This window comes from Schistocerca cancellata, chromosome 5 (assembly GCF_023864275.1).
Source record: "Schistocerca cancellata isolate TAMUIC-IGC-003103 chromosome 5, iqSchCanc2.1, whole genome shotgun sequence".
NCBI lineage: Eukaryota > Metazoa > Arthropoda > Insecta > Orthoptera > Acrididae > Schistocerca > Schistocerca cancellata.
In genome coordinates, this window is record NC_064630.1 from 677,832,632 (window position 1) to 677,844,550 (window position 11,919).

Genomic DNA, 11,919 nt, shown 5'->3' on the forward strand with positions numbered 1-11,919 from the left:
CTCCACATCGTTCTTTTTATAGTACTGAGACATTTATTTTATAGTACTGATCCTCCTCACCCACTTGTCTCGCCCATCCTCTCCCACCGCCGCCCGCTGCCGCGCCTGTATTCCCACATCCCACACGGTCTCCATCTCTCCACCCTCCTTACCTTCTCCCAAGGTGGCTTCCGCCAGCTCCCCCTCCCTGATGATGTTCTCCTCCCCTCCATCTATCCCTCCTATCAACTTTGATCCTCCCCACCCCCACTTCCTGTGTCCTTTCCTTTAGGCACCCTCCCTCCCTTCTCTTTCCTTTTCCCCTGTCCCCCATCCTCCACCCCTCTTCCCCCGGGCTTTCCCTCCCCCTTCCTCCCTTCCCCCTATCTCCCCCGCCCATGGCATCTGCTCTCCCCTCTCCCTCTCCCACCCCCCCTCCTCCTCTCTTGGCAGGTCCCCGGACTCGCACACGGTTAGTGAACATTCGCGCGCCGGAGATCAACGCCTCGTGTTTCTGTGTGTGCCGTCGTTTTGTGCTTAAGTGGTTCAGTGTTATTCGTTTTGTGCACCTACGTTCATGTGTGACAATTTTCGTCTATGTATGTGTCCAAGTGTCTGAACAAATTTTATCTTGGACTCTACGCCCGTGAACGACTCCATGTATTTTAAAAAGTGTTTGTCTCTGTTTATATGTCCACCATATTTTTCTCTAATTGTCTCCATTTGTATCTTTTGTGTTTCTCTGTGGCCAAAGAGCGGCGTAGTATGCTGCTGCAGGCCTGCCTGTAAACAGGTTTAAAAATAACAATAAAGAAAAAAAAGTGCTCTCGTTACAGTTCGCCGATTGTCCTCGGAGGATGCCTTCCGCTGTAGAAGGCGAAACGTCAGGGGAGAGTCTTACGTATTGACCACGGCATCTCAGCCCGGAAGTGTTAAGTGATGACAACACCTGCCGTTAAAACCTTCATTCTATGATTCCATCCTCTTTTCTTGATCGGAAAAGACTTGATTTTATTGCACCTGATGCTGCGAAACTGCTCGTGCTTCTAAACAAAGGACTTGCAACTAAAGCAGACATATTATTTGAAAATAAAATATCCAGAGTGTGGCTGCACTGACTTTAAAGTTTGCTGCATATTTCTTCCCCTCACATACGTCTCGCGAAAAGACCACTAAGACAAAACCAGAGAAACGAAAACTCATACCTAGATTTATCGACAACAATTCTTCGCACGCATTAGTCGCGAATGTGACAGGGAAGGGAGCTTGCGGAGTAAAGATGTGGATGCATGTCAATCACCTCATTTTAGTGGAATTAATTCTGTCGTTAGGATTTCAATGATTGCTTCCTGCAGGATACTCATGACAGTTCATTCACAAATTATAGTATTTTACAGCACATTATTTCTGATTCAGGAACGGATCAGTTTATAAAAAGAAATTTAGATTTTTCAACATCGCTATGTAATTTTGAAAAGATCAAAGTACTCAGAAGACAGCTTTCGGTCTGTTAAGATACAAAAGGGCAGAGAAATACTGCTGCGAAAAACTAAAGATGAAACTAACTTCGGCATGATGAGTCACTGCCACGTAACAGAGCTCTATGAAACTTGGAACACACATATGAAGATCTGGTAAAGTATAGTACAGTAGGTAAGTGAAAGAAACACGCATTGAGGCAAACAGAGTTGACACTTTTATTCAAAAGCACCGCAATTCTGGATGGTCCCATGGAAATTACTAAAAGCTGGATGTGGTTCTTGATAGGGTACATGGTCACCACGCACGCCACTGCATACTGTCCATCATGCTCCCATCCTGCCACAAAGCTGGTAAGGAGTTCATGTGGGAGGGCGCTTCATTCCTGCACCAGCGCCGCTGATGTCTGCTGAATGGTCTTGGGTGCATGCCTTGCGGACATGCTGCAGTACGCTCCCCAACACAGCCCACATGTGCTCCATGTATGACAATGTTCCTTGGTGCATTATGTGTTCCCATCTCTCGCTATATGAGGGCACATCCAGAACCATTTGAAAGGAGTCTACTGGGGTACAGTTATATGTGGCACCCGAATATTGTAATGATACTAACGTTAACTAAAATGAAACATATTATAAACGATCTATGACTCTGGTGGGCTCTACAAAGCAGATCGCTGACTGTGCACGACCGCAGACCAAAGATGCTGCTTTGGCCTGACATTGTAGTGTTGGAGGAAGAGAGCTCTTGGCGCACAGTAGTGGGTCGTTGTCTATGAGCGAAAGAGGATGCAATAGTCAGTTTTTTGTAATTTGCTCGCTAATACCATCAAGTGTTAGATTTTAATGTAGGAATTACGAGTAAATGTATTACTGGACACATAAATGTGGAAGCAGAAGTCTTTTCGCAAGTGAGATAAAGATGTTAAGTTTTTGTGACTGTCGTTTTGCTGGCGTGTTAGTGTAAATGAGATGGCTGATAATTGGTAATAGTGAGTTCTATGTTAAGTAACCCCAGAATGTACGTAAACAGATGTGATGTATTGGCTAATTAGATATTTCTTGTTTGTAATGTTTGTAACATTTGTTAACACTGGTATACGTAATTTGATGATTTCTTTTTATTTTTTTTTAGTGAGGGTAGATAATACTCCCTGTATATACTCATTGTTTGTAACTTAATTAGTAAAATGGATGTAAGTAATGTAATTTCAACTGTCAGATGTTTTGAAAACTCAAACTTGACACTGAATAAAATTTCATTGTTGAAAAAGTCAGTGTTAGTAATTCACCCAAATCACTACCGCCTTCCTGTCCAGGCCACATGTTTTTCAAAGATATTCAATTTTTCTTAAATTTTTTCTTAAATGTTTCCATTTATCAGCCAAAAGAATTTCATGTATATTTAAAAGTGTTACGGCCAGCATTGCATACCGCTGAGCTTATAGTTAGTATATTTCATTCTTCTTCATGAGAGACCAGTATACATCGCGATACACCGTTGCTGCTTTAGAGATAAGATTGATTTATTTATTTGTTATGTGCACAGGGACCAAAGTTATCAGTTTTGAACCGGATCAGAGGATTCAGTACCAAAGGGGCTGAACATATTTTGCAGTGACTGTATTTCCTTATTGATATTGTGAGTTGCATTGCCCAATTAATTCGTTTTTGCTAACAATAACACAGAGTAAGCACATCACTAGCACTTACAACACACTACACGATAACTCCAGTTTTGTATGCGTTCCCAGTTCAGGCATTCATTCAATGTATTACAAAGAAATAAAAAAGGAACGTTACACACTAGGACTGAACCTGCTCTGTACTGAGAAGAGCATACGATCCCACTCCTCGGTATTCCAGTCCCTGTTCTCTTGGCACTACGGCAAACCGGCGGTGCTGCGGACGTGCAGTTGTCAATAGAATACAACGCACTGGTGTTGGCTAAAGTTATCACCCTCTGTGGAGCCTGAGAGTCCGTGCCTTGCAGTCCTGTTATATGCAACTGCAATTGCACGCACTTCTTGACGTGACTGCTGTTGTACTTAACCATGGTCGATCCCCTTCTCTCCTTGGACCCACATTGCCTGCTGCTCGAAATACTCCACATGATCATGAAACAATGCTGTGAGCAATACTAAACTCCTGGGCTACACTCGTCCCACTTCGTTCTTCTTCCACTTTCCGGATGGTTCTTTCCCGTGTGAAGTCATCCCCTGAAATCAACGATGCACAACCTTTGTCTTGTAACATCTGGCACTTGAGTTTGGTGGACATTTCTGTAATGCCCTGGCGCCGACTAAACAATTTCGTGACGCTCCGCTCTCAGCTGGATCTTCTCAATCTCTTCTCTCAGTCAAACCGGGCAGATGAACAATATTCAAGAATAGGTCGAACTTCATGGACGAGTCATATCTCCTTAAGATTCTTTCAATGATTCTCAGTCTAGCATCTATCATTCCTGTTGTTTGCTTCAAGTCGTCATTCCACTTAAGATCGCTCCAGAGAGTTATTCCCTAGATATTTTCCGGTAGATACTGTTTCCAAAAATTTGTCATCAGTAGTGCAGTTCAGCAGTAGTGGATTTATTTTCCTTTGTACCCGGAATAGGTTGCATTTATTTATGTTCAGAGTCAACTGCCAAAGCCTGCACCATTCATCAATTCTTTGCAGGCCATTCTACAAATCATTACAGTCCTCTAGTGTCGCTACTTTTTTATAGACAAATGCATGATCTGCGAACAGTCGTAAAGAGCTTTCGACCTCTGCTGCTGGGTCATTTATACACATTATAAACAATAACCCTCCTTCTTTTTGTGACGAATCAGGGTTTGCTGTTTAGTCTGCCCTATGTGTGACACCAAAAAATGATTCAAATGGCTTTGAGCAATATGTGATTAAAATCTGAGGTCATAAGTTCCCTAGAACTTAGAATTACTTACATCTAACTAACCTAAGGACATCACACACATCCATGCTCGAGACAGGATTCGAACCTGCAACCGTAGCAGTCGCGCGGTTCTCGACTGAAGCACCTAGAACCGCTTTGCCACCGCGGCCGGCTGTGTGACACCAAGTTCATCATTGTTGTCTCACAGACTTTTCGGCGATTCGCTGTCATCTCGGCGAGAGCGGGTGTTCTGCTGGTGATCCGCGTCTTCGCAACACGATATTTCGGCGCTGTAGCTCTATGTCTTCTTTAGGTGTTGCGTCAGAAAGTTTCAGCAACTAAGTTCATTGTTACCGTTGGGAATGGTAGTGATTTATTCAAGCTGCATGTGGAATGGGCCTAGATTATCTGGAAAGGAGCATACTATTTCTGGGGGAGAGGGATCTATGTGAATGTATACGACAGTTATGGCAGATCGAATAACACTGTAGTGAATAACTGCTATACACACTGACGAGCTTCAATTGCGGCTAATGGTCGTCAAATGTAACGACACGGAATAGTCAACCAGTTTGCTTTATTGAGCAGTATCTCACTCCACGTATGGCGGGGTAAGTACGTTCTTATTTACCACAACAGTTCAGCCGACCCAACTAAGTACAGAACTGCGAAAAACACGGCTAAAGCTTGTTCGTATGCTAATAATGATTCACTGGCAGAGAATAATGTGGTACACCGGTAGCATTTCCTTGCTGCTTTGGATCGTCTGTGTGGTGCGTTAATAACATTCCTTACTGACGAAATAGCAAGAAACTTTTGCCCGATCTGTCTATGACTCTTACAGGCGCTTCTACTTCCATTTGTGAATACATCTTCTCCACTAAAGCAGTAGCTAACGCTTACTGCATCAATTGAAAAGCTTTTGTATCTGATTACACGCATATGGATGACTTCTGTGGTTGGCTGGGTGAGGCTAGTAATAGCGGCAGACACTTGCTTCCGGACAACGCTTGGAGTTGACTGACTGCTGCCGCTGTGCAAGAGCAGAGCAGATGTTACGTGGCTTAGGTACAATGGTGGAATTATTTATTGCATCGCCAATTATTACTTCCTAATTTTGTCTTAGGCGCCCGTTTGTTTTAGGTTTTACCAATCCATTCTTGTCAAATCGACTGATACATGTCCTTGCCTTTGTTGCTTCACCACCTATCACACAATATCCAACCCTGTGTTACCATTGTTGTCTTGGACAGAGAAGGAATGTCATTCAGCCATTTTGTATTGACATACAGAAGTGAAAAGATGGACAGATGAGTGGAAGTAACAGCAAAGAAGAAAGCTGCTGTACTTGCTTATGCGTCGGCTGGTCTCACCAAAAGAATTGTATCCTCTAAGATAGTTTTAATCAATCTACTGTTCTGAACTAACCGAAAACTGCAGGGAGAACAAAACTGTTGATCGTGAGAAAAGGAGTATAGTGCCCAACCAGAGAGCGTGCTGAAACGATCGGCGTCTGTCAACTGAAGCTGCACTGTGAAGCTGGCCGTGGTGGCCGAGCGGTTCTAGCCACTTCAGTCCGGCACGGCGCTGCTGCTACGGTCGCAGGTTAGAGTCCTGCCACGGGCGTGGATGTGTGTGTTATTCTTAGGTTAGTTAGGTTTAAGTAGTTCTAAGTCTAGAGGACTGATGACCTCAGTCCATTGTGCTTAGAGCCATTTGAACCATTTGACACTGGGAAGAAATTTGTGACGTCTAAGCAACCAGCAGAACTGCCAGAAATACAGAGCTATAGGCTGGTCTCGCTTCCCATCGACCTAGAAAGAAGCCTTTATTGACAAAACAACGCGAGGACAGTGACTAAAATTGGCAAAAGCACATTGACAAGGACGCTGATGATTTGGAACAGAGTAATCTTTTCAAATGAGTCTAGATTTAGTCTGCATGTCTCCGATGCCAAAGTATTCATATATTCCAGTGTAAATGAAGAATTTTTGTTTTAGTTCAAATGGCTCTGAGCACTATGCGACTTAACTTCTGAGGTCATCAGTTGCCTAGAACTTAGAACTAATTAAACCCAGCTAACCTAAGGACATCACACACATCCATGCCCGATGCATGATTCGAACCTGCGACCGTAGCGGTCGCTCGCCTTCACACTGTAGAGCCTAGAACCGCACGGCCACTCCAGCCGGCTTTGTTTTAGTATACATCGCAAATAGTCAAACATCCAGTAGGCAGATGGTCTGGGGTTACATTTCTATCCACGCAGAAGGTTATCTGGACTTCATAAACGGCATAGTCAATACAAATGTGCACATCAGCGTCCTTGAAAGAAAATCTATAACCAACATAAGAGACAAGTTTGAGGAGGTTTCCAGTTCAATTTTCTAAGGTGTTTCTACTCTTCACCACATAGGTCTGAAGGCAAGTCCTGTGACCAATGTTCGTGTTAAGTAATTGTCAGACGCTTTGCTAACTTAATTGTTACGCTTTCCCACATTCAAGTAAAACCTTTCCTTCTAAAAAAGTGAGTTCAATCGTTACACTGACCTGGAAATTGCCATAGTCCCAATCCTACTGAGAAATGTTGAGAAGGTTACAGGGAATTCTGTCGCAAAAAAGAAGCCACGCAATAGATAGGAAGTGTTGGAGACGCTTCTCTATATGTGGTTTCATGAACTTAGTAAGGAATACATTAAAACGTTAATTCTCGCAATGCCTACACAACGCAAAGCAATGATTAAGGCACGTGAAGGGCCGACCGAGAATTAAATGACAACAGTAGATGCAGATGAGGTAACTGTGTATGCATTAGCTGTAAAAACTATCAGTGTAATGTAAAATTAATATTCAATGTTTTTTCCGAGATTAACACTCGTAGCTTAGAAGAAGGAAACAAACCAGCTGACATTTGCACTTCTATCTGGTTCCGCAAGGAAGTGTTAAAACATAAATATCAACGCATTTTGTGGAACTAAATCAAGGGAATACAATAAAACTGATACAGATAGTTGCGTATATATGCTTATTATATAAACAGAAGGAAGTCAAGCCAGTTTATGTAAGATAGTTGTACAAGGTCAAAGATTAAGTTGTAGAAGGTTATCCAATAAATAATTCCACCACTGTAACATTTTTATTCCAGGGCCACGATGAGCAGTTCCTTTTGTGTGTTTTAATGTGGCACAAGATGTATTCAGTTCCAAGACAGAATCAATAACTGTTAAAGGCGAGGATTAGCTTAGTTTCTACTCCATCATAGCGTTTCACATCTATGCTGCTCGAACAACTTCAAAACTTAAATTGCTTGCGGTTCTCCAAACACAGAGGACTGAAACCCGATAGTATTTGTCGAACCATCCTGTTCGTCGTGGTCGCAAAGTGAATCCTGTGCATCGCTCACTTCAACAGCTGACGTAAGCAGAACAGGTGGCATGGATACAGACCGACTCCTTCCGTAGAACTGCTGCGTTTGTTGCAAACGGCGATGACTCATAATACCGGCGGTTAATCACAATATTGTCGAACAGTGCGTTGGCTGAAACATTCTTATGACATTCGAAGATACGGGATGCTACCCAAAAGTTCCAGAAATCTAACACTAAACAAAGTTAAATACAAGAATTGTGTTCGCCACCGTCACCCCCAAAGCAGTAATCTTGGGAGCTCTGACACCGATCCCCGCTCTATTGCCACGAGCAGAATGCACCCTGGAAGTCTTTTTTGGTCAGTGTGTTGAGCGTCACTTGCAAATCTCCTGACCCTCCTCTTATCGTGTAAAATCTTTGTCGCTTCATTGTCAACTTGGAAAAGAGAAAGAAATAGCACGAAACCAAGTGAATGTAGTGGACGAGGGAGAACCGCCGTATTGTGTCTTGCCAAAAGCCTCTGGACGATGAAAGCTGAACGTGGCCTCGCATTGTCTTGGTAAAGGGTCCAATCAATCCTGTGCCACTTCTCTGGATGTTTCCTTCTCATATCCACCCTTAGCCGCCTTAGAACACCTGATGTCGTTTCTGATCTGTCTACGATCTTTATCAATCTTATTCCGAACCTCAGTAGCGTTCTCGCTTCCCGCGCCCGGGTTCCCGGGTTCGATTCCCGGCGGGGTCAGGGACTTTCTCTGCCTCGTGATGACTCGGTGTTGTGTGATGTCCTTAGGTTAGTTAGGTTTAAGTAGTTCTAAGTTCTAGGGGACTCATGACCATAGATGTTAAGTCCCACAGTGCTCAGAACCATTTGAAGCATTTGAACCGAACCTCGCTGACATTTCCTGGTATACTGCCGGTAGATCATCGTCGCTAACTTTCATCATTATCAACAGATATAGGCGGTCATTTTTAAAACTTTTAAATCAGCCATTTATTTGAGTCTGAACCAAAGTGGCATTACAGAAAGATTGCACTAAAATTTTGTGCGTTTCAGCGGCTCTTTTCCAAGGGTACAATACAGTGATTAGAAAAATAGCAACACCAAGAAATAATTAATGTCGAGTAAAGAAATTCTGGGATATATTTGGCTAGGTAAGATACGTAACAAATTAACATTGCAAGCTCACAGATTAATGTAAGCGCGAGTTAAGCCATTGCAAATGTGAAATGCTGTTACATTAAAAACCGGAGTAACCGCAGAATGTTGAATACAATCATACAAACTTGCATATGCTGTGTCGTACAGGTGCCGGATGTCAGTTCATGGGATGAAGTTCACTGCCTGTTTCACATGGGCGGCCGATAGTGGGACGGTTAATACTGTTCGTGGATGACGCTGGAGTTTTCGTCCGATGATGTCCCATACGTGCTCTATTAGAGACAGATCTGGTGCTCAAGCAGGGCAAAGCAGAATGTCGACACTCTGTAGAGCATTTTAGGTTACAACAGCGACACGTGGGCGAGCGTTATCCTGTTGGAAAACACCCCCTGGAAAGTTGTTCATCAATGGCGAATACAACAGGTCGTTTCACCACATTGAAATACAAATGTGTTGCCATGGGGAGCGTGGGATAACCATGAGAGTGCTCCTGCTGTCATACGAAATCACACCTGAGACCGTAACTCCATGTGCTGGTCCAGTGTGATTTTATGCAGTAAGGTTGGCTGCAGGCCCTATACTGGCCGTCTCCTAAGCAACACATGGCGATAACTGGCACCACAGAGAAACCAGCTTTCATCAGAATTTACAACACAACTCCAACCTGTCCTCCAATGAGCTCCCACTTCACACCACTAAAGTCGCAAATCGCGTTGGTATGGGGTCAGTTGAATGCACCCTCGGTTCTGGGCGCTTCAGTGTGGAAACGCTCGACCGCTACGATCGCAGGTTCGAATACTGCCTCGGGCGTGGATGTAAGTGATGTCCTTAGGTTAGTTAGGTTTAAGTAGTTCTAAGTTCTAGGGGACTGATGACCTCAGATGTTAAGTCTCATAGTGCTCGGAGCCATTTGAATGCACGCCTATGGGGCATCCGGTTTGGAGCTGTCCTTGAAGTAACCGATTTCTAACATTTAGTTGTGTCGCTCTGGTGACAGCTGCTGCTCCAGATGCTGTACGATGCTCCAGAGCCATACGCCGAACAGGATGACGATGGTCTTCCCTCTCGCTTGTTTTACGTGCCGTCTGGAGTCCGGTCTCCTTGTGACCGTATATTCCCGTGACCAGCGCCGCCGGCCATCATGTACGGTGCCTACATTCCTGCCAACTTTTTCTGCAGCATCGCAGAAGAATCGTCCATCTTCTCGTACCCCTATTACACGATCTCATTCAAACTCAGTGAGGTGTTGAGAATGGCGTCCTTGTATCACAGCTGCGGATTCTGCGTCGTGTCTGCTCTTTCGGTCATGTCCGAAAGAGAACACACAACGCATTTATATAATGGCGTCTTTGTCACCTTAAGTGCATTCTTGACTACCATCAAATCACTAAGTCCGATCTCAAATGTAGCTAATGCTCACGACCGTTACAACGTGCAATTAAGGGGGACGTTGATGAAATTGACCAAAAACGTCAGTATTCGATTTATTTTTTATTTGTTACTACAACTCATGGACAATAAGTTCTCAACATTTTCCATGTTGAAATTGCATCCGAAGTGCCTGCAAAGTGACGCTGCCTCCCTGCCACACCCACGTTTTGAAGCAGCACTTCAATACCGCCTAAGTGAACAACGATTCTGTGCATTACTTTCAACCAAACGTGTGCGGGATACATCTAGAAGGCCGTGATACATACTATTTGGTTTTATAGATCATCTTTGGGCGATCCTGCACCTCTCAAAAAGTGTGTTCATGGCAAAATCCAAAATCCAAATGAGTCTCTAAATTCACTCATATGGAAACGGTGCCCTAAAAACACATTTGCATCTGCTACAGTTGTCAGAATTGCAACTTATGATGCAGTTATTGTATTTAATGATGGGAACGTCGGGAGGATGAGGGTATTAGAAGCAATGTGCTTCAAGGTAGGAAATTTTACTCAAGACATACTGAGAGAAACAGATTTACAGCCTGTCTCTGCAGATTAAAATTCAGTTGTCGACCTGGTAAAGAAAAGAAGACAGGCAACAAGGACCAGAAGAGAAGCCTTGAAGGGAAAGGCGACCCATAGTACAAATGTGATGCCTTCTGAAGAAGTGACATAAGGAAAAAAGTTAGGCTGAACTTTAAATTGCGTTTCCTGAAAAGTTTATTTTTTAAAGTTTATGTACGTTTTCCTCAGAGTCTATGAATGCTAGAATTATGAAACTTTCTACAAATGTTTCTGTAAACCTAATAAACGTGGTCTCATGAGCTAATTTTGAACTTCTGATTGCAAGCTGAGATATGGGGCTATGTGATTGGAATTTTGCACAAATTTAAAATTGTAGTTGTGGAATTGTAATCAAAAAACTATGAAAATTCTCCTATTTGACCTATTCCAAAAACCTCATGCGATAAGCTTACAACATATAAAGAGATGAAATAGAGAAATTTTTCTATAAATCTCTTGAATACTTTCTGAGGAAAAGTAACATACATTATTTTTTGAAAATAAAACTTCAAAATTTCATGAAAAAAGTTGAATGTATACATACATATATATATATATATATATATATATATATATATATATATATATATAATCAAAGAATTTTATGTGTGAATGTGTTACTTTCATGTAAAGCGTGGTACAAAATTTGATTGCCATATCTCCAAATCTGTGGATTTGGTGCATTTTTGAAATAGTGTCTCTTTTTCATCAACGTCCCCCCTTAAAGCAAACCTAACCTGCATCCTCAAAGTCGCGCTCCTAGCGTCACTCTTACGCAACTGGCGTAAAATTTGAAAAAGACTTCAACTTTAAAATCTAGAAATATGCCTACCAACTTTCGTTGAGATCGAAGGCGCTTGGCATACCGACACATGAAACATGTACTACGCTCCTAGCGCCGTTTGGTTTGTACTGCCGTTTGTAAGCGCAGCTCGTAGTATTTTCGGGAAATTTTAGGCAGCACCTTGCCTTTGAGTGGATTCTGCTCATGATCACTTCAACATTCGTGACTCTATTGTACAACTACGACAACAGACGAACTTCA